Genomic DNA, 6258 nt, shown 5'->3' with positions numbered 1-6258 from the left:
TGAGCCTGGAACAGCTCCTCAAAGTCCTATGTATATTTTTGGCTAATAAGAAGACAAATGTCTACCATTATTACCTTTCTTTTTATATAAAAAATAATAATAGAGCATTAATGTTTCAATCTCCAATTGGGAAATATTTTTATACTGTCTAGTGTATTTTGTTCAGATAAAATTGTGGATTATCATTTTATTTTACAGACCACAAAACCACGTAGCAGCTTTGTATTAGATTTTAACTATTTTTACTATACGAGTACAGTGAAATAGACAATCCTCAGTCATCAGAAACAGCTTTTAGAGTCTAATCTCTCAATCTCATAAAAAGTCACCTTAGGAAAAAAAAAATCAAGATGCCTAGTATAAATGTTGGTTTTGTTATTTTTTTAAAACTTAAGTACTGTGCATTTGGTAATATAATTAGATGGGTATTTCTCCTTTCTAAAGTAAAAAGTTAGAATAAGATCCAATAACTGCAAGATACGGAGTGCTTGATCTTTGCTCAGCTGAATAATAGGCAATATAATTACCTGTTCAACTGCAGGCAAATGTATTTCTAATATTTGCCCTGTAAGTGCAAATAATTATGACTATGCGAGCCATGTGAAATCTAGTGGTTCTAAGCATTCAGAGGTTTTAAGTGTCTAGATCAAAGAGGATGTTTCTAAAACCATTTAGAAGGGCTTATTAATTTATATCTTTATAAGTGTGGATCTGAATAGAGAAAGCAGTTACACTGCTTGCATTTGAAGTACTGCACAGCAGTTACCTTGTTCATTGTGGTCTTAACCATGCAGCCATTCCTCATGCCGAATTCCATTTTACTTCAGTGCAAGCAAATGAAAGGGCTGCAAAACCAACTAAGTTATCTAGTATTATAACCTTTCGTAAGTGAAGAATGATCTTCGCACACTATCACTTCATTTTAATCTAAAGTGTTTTGTAGCTTTTTCCCTGGTAGAACTCAAAGTGGTAGGGTTTGAGTAGGTCATGTATTTCCTCTGGAAATATTCTCAGAAAGCTGGGGGCAAAATAAAGGCAGAAAGGAAGGAATTCCTCAAAAGCAATGTGAGAAAAAAAAAGCCTCCAGTGTTTTCAGATACGCTATGTGTTTATGACTTTTTATCAACCATTGCTTTAAAGCTGCGGTGTTATACTAGATTATATAAGAATGAAGCATTTTTAAAAGACCAAAAGTAAAATATATAGATTGTAGAACATACATGTGCAGCCCTGCACAGTGTCTCAGGCACAATTCTGTAACTAAGTTAGGTATTGTATATTAGGTTTGTTAATATTTTTTGTGCTGGTGTCTCAGCATACCAATGTGAAAAGCTGTTTATGTTTTTATTTTCTGTATTCACAGGTAAGGCAGTGCAGTCAAGCCCCCATGCTGTAGGTCAGGAAAGGCTTTGGACTGAAAGCCATATACACCTCTACTTATTTAGGTTCCAGTTGGAATAATTCTGGGCGCATGCTACCGCAGGGTGGTAGAAGCTGCCTAGCAGGGAAAGAGATGCTGCTCTACAGACTTCTATAAGGCAAGCAAGCAACAGATTCCTATCCCTATAAAAGATTCATCACCATACGGTGATAAAGAAGGGCTATAAATGATAGTTGCAAACACTGTCTCCTTAATTCTTGGTCAGTGATGATGGAAATTACAGAGAAGAAAGAATGAGAAAAGATGTGTGAAGGCAAAGATGTGATAAGTATCTGTTGTCATAAAACATTAGCCATTTTGAGTAAGTATTACTACTAGGTTTTACACAACCAAAGCTACTGTATGATTGTAATCTTGCCAAACTAATGGATATATAAGTGAACCTGAGGTATATGCAATAAAATCCAGTTGTGCTAGTTATCAGCTACTATAACCAAGTGGCTGGTTCATTTGGTTAATGCTGTCTATGGCCTTTAATCTTGGTGGTTACTTGGTGTTTTTTATTTTGCAAAAAAGTCAATAAAACTGTTTAGTTACAAATGGTCTCTCAGCTTTTTTAAGAAGCTTTCTAAATTCCTGAAAAGTCTGCCATGCTTTTTGGAGCTACTTCTAAGCATTTGACTTCAGTATCATTCAGGGAGATTTGCTGAGCTGGTATTTGCATGACATATTCAGATTTATGGTTGGGAATGTGACAGGGAAGTTCTCTAGTGTTTGTATGTGTCAGGGATGCAGGAAGGTTGCTACTTGTCATTTACTGTTCAACAGGATAACAAAAAACCTCCTGCCACTTTTCTGTGTGGTTTCTACTGTTTAATTACCATGATACTACCCAAGGGACATGAAACTAATTAGTCAAGACAGACATGGGGAAAAAAATTGCAGGTAAACAGCAGGAAATCCATAAGGTTTTCAGTATGCTTTAAGTTTCCTGCTTTCTCACCACTGAGGTTGTCAGCCTTTGTACAGAATCCCTAATTACCTGTTAGTAGCCTCTCAGCAAAAGTGTCCCCAACTACAGACATTAACATTGATACTAGTTAGAAAGATGTTGCTTTTCTAGAAGACTGTGGTAAGACAATGAAAAGTACAGCATTTATGATTTTTCTCAAAGCTTTTAGTCAATACAAAGGACATGGAAAAGTAAATGCATTCAGCACACAACGTACATTTTTTCTAAAGTGCTAATTTATAGGATTGTTAATGTCAGCAATTTGATACTTCTGGAAGCAATTTTTTATTCTTTTGAATTTACCATTAGAAAAGGTAATGATCTCAACACAAAAAGCAGTGACAAAAAATATGAAAATGCTTCTGATTAAACCAGTAGCTTCAAGTCAGAATTGTTGCTTTTCAGGCCTGTTTTGTGTGTGTGTATATATATATATATGCATACACACATATATAAATATATTTTAAAAGCATAGGTGAAAATACATATATATAGAATCTAGAGAAAGCTGCATAGCTTTTGTTTCTGGAGAGACTCAGCTTATTGCTTAGAAACAGCATTCTTCTGTTTTTTTTTCTAAGACAGCAAGAACTTCTACAAGCAAGATCTGGCCTAGAGTACTTGTATCACAACAAGAGCCAATGTTTGCAGCTTCCCACCTGCACACAGCACACCAGGAGCCAGAAATAAGATATTCTGTGAGTAATAAGAGACTGACCATACTTCAGCTGTAACTCACTAATTTCATTTTCTGAAGATGTAGCTGTCCTTGCCTTTCAGTCAGATAAGGTCTCAAGGTGTGCAAAGGAAAGCACTGAATTCATGGATACATTAAAAAGGATTACCTCATAGAAGAGATGAATCTGAACATAACTTCTGAGCACTGAAAGCATGGTGGTGTTGCCAAAGGAATTAAGAAAGGAGCAGCACTGTAGTTTATTGGCCTAATTCTACATCAACTTATCTACAGGAATCCACCAAGTACAGAGCAATTTATACCTTGAAGTGTTTGATTTGTAAAATGTAGGGCTTTCCCTTTGTTGCCATAACAAGCACTCAGAGTCTGTCTAAAGGCACCTTGATAATCCTGCTCTGAGGGCCAAGTCTTCCATCTTCTATACTAAATAGGACTAATTTTGGTATCTGAACTTTTGGTATCTGAATGGTGAAATATTTCAGTTCTTCCACACTGAGAAGGATTGCAGTTTGGTAGAGAGATTTGCTGACCTTGTCAGATTAAGCCACAGTTTTTGTCTACGTTTGTGTTTTTTTTTTTGTTTTTCTTTTTTTTTTTTTAAACCCAGGTCAGTCTTTTGTCATCAGATAAGCCGGCATTCATTTGTTCTTATTTGGAGTCCAAGGCACGTACTATGCAGAGATGCCTTAAGGTGTCTTCTTGCCACTCCTGAATCCCCTTAGATTTTTGGTCTATTAAAATGATATAACAGCATTTGCATGAGTCTGTTTCTCCTGCAGGCAAAATTCCTATTGAAATCAATGAGCTATCCTAAAAGCACACTTTGGGCTCTGAATTGCCACCTAATGAATTTACACATTATCACCTGTCTTTGTTCAAAATCTGCTAACTGAAATTTGCTCTGTGTGCTGCATGCATGATGAAAGCGTGTTAGCAGCAATAATCCCCATCCTGCAGGCTCTGCAACAGGATAACTCATTGTCAGCTAGCATATGCCTTTGCCTTCAGGTAAAAGAATATAACCCGTGTCAAGATTTGCTTTGCATTAGCAGCCAGAGTAGTGAGACTATTGTATATCCTTCTATACAGGGAAACTAAATCCCTCCCTGCTGCTTACATGAAAATCTTGAGTTTTCAGTAGAAATGTGAGAAGTTCTGGGATCAAGGCTAAAGAAGCCTATGAAGAAACTTGAACATGAGATGCACAAGTAGCGCTAACGTATCTAAACTCTGAAGAGTGTCCAGTGAGAAGATTAAGATGCGATTCAGAGAGAGCAGTTAACACAGAACAAAGTTGTTATGGCTCCTTTATAATTGTTTGATCTTAGTATCTCATTTGCAAGCAGACACAATCACTGTAACATCCTGCTGGGCTGTTTTACAGTTAGAGATGTGCTCAGTTATAGCTCCTGCATGTCCTATGCACACATTACAGTGAAAACATTATTTTGTATTGCTGATTCATCTCAAATCCGTTCCCATACTGCACTGAAACCTCAGTCTGTCCTTTGGCCTTAGAAAGAGCCCAGTACCACCTGGGATATCTATTTTTGTCTTCTAAAAGAGTATTCCAGAACAGCAAGTCCTTACCCCAATATACAAAGGATCTCCAGTGGGTCTATGTTATCAGGACAGCACACAGCAAAGTTCTGTGACACCAGGGAGTGGCCTTTTCAGAGATTTCAATGTAGAAAAGTTCATCAGCTTCTGAAAAACACAAAGTCAAGAGGGTGAGTCACAGAAACACAGGTAACAGCAGTGCGACAGCTTTTCAGGTACCATATAAAAATTCTACACTGGGATGGGGGAGATTCCCTGTAGATACCAACACTGACTTTCAGCTTTAGGTCTTCACCATTAGATATTTAGTGATCTGGGTGCCATCCCTTCTGTGTTCTACAGGCCTGAGTAGCTGCACTAGTGGAGCGTCTCCTCCCAGCTCCCATTCTGGCTTCAGTGAAGTTTAGATAAGCAGCCAGTTGATGACACCTCACAAGGAGGATTTTTAATTATTGACCTTAACATTAAAAAAAAAAAAAAAGAAGGAAAGAAAAAAAGGTAATTATTTATTCCTCATGGGAACTATTTTAGTTTTACGCTGAGGCTGTAGAACAAGGATTGCATGGCATTCCTGATACTTGTGCTTAGTCAAAATACCCTCAAGGGTTAAAAAACAAAACACAATTGGCAGCATCTTAGGAATATATCACTAAATTTAAATCTTTGCCGTAAGTGTAAGATGGGCATTCTGAGCATATGATGAGATGCAATTCCCTACCACCTTATAAACATTACCTCACTCTCTTCATATTACAAATGTCATTCATAAGGCTTCTATCCTAGGTTCTCAGTTGGACTTACAGTCCACTTGCAGAGTTTCATGGATCTCCATTCTGATTTGCACGTGCATTTCCAACTGTGGGGTGTCTGGGTTTATTTTTTAGACAATTAACAAATCTCACATTAAAAAAAAAGACTCCGTTAGAAGATCCCTGAGCAGGATCACTCAGGAGCATGAGACTGAATCCTCCCTATTCTTGTGTAGCAAATTCTGCAGGAAGAGCTGCACTACCTTGCTAGAGGTGTGATGTAGGGTCACTAGTCCTGCAGTCAGTAAGACACACGGCTCTTTAAGTGAGCATCAGTCAAATGTAAATTCTTGCACACTCACTATTCATCTGTGGAGAATAGGATTTGTCTCTGCTTTCCATTAGGATTGGGTACAGAACTTTTTCTGCTTCCCTCAGACTCACCTGCTGAGGCAGGTCCTCTCTAGCTCTGTTCCCATTTGATTTCGGCTGGCCAAGGGCAGAAAAGTTGGAGAACGCTGAAGTGATGTCTGACCCACCAGATGAGAGCACATCTCTAGAAGTCGCTGTAGTGAGTGGAGAACTGGAGGACTCACAGCTGAATATTCTTTTCATTTTCAGATTAGTAATGATAGAAAATGAATAGCAGTAGTAACGAGCAATAGGGTCCAGTGTATCTTCTTCTCACAGCTTTTATATCCTGTGGGGAGCTTGTTTGCTGTAGTCACAGCAAGGTTTATTTTGTTGAAACTAATTTTAGATAGGAAGAATAAAAATTGAAAATGCATTAAAAGAAAATTGGGTAACTATCAAAAAGTAATTGGGTAATTAAGGACTTCCTTTCCTTTTTTAGGCATCT

This window comes from Tetrao urogallus (genome assembly GCF_951394365.1).
Source record: "Tetrao urogallus genome assembly, chromosome: 5".
NCBI classification, from domain to species: domain Eukaryota; kingdom Metazoa; phylum Chordata; class Aves; order Galliformes; family Phasianidae; genus Tetrao; species Tetrao urogallus.
This window is presented reverse-complemented; position numbering follows the sequence as displayed.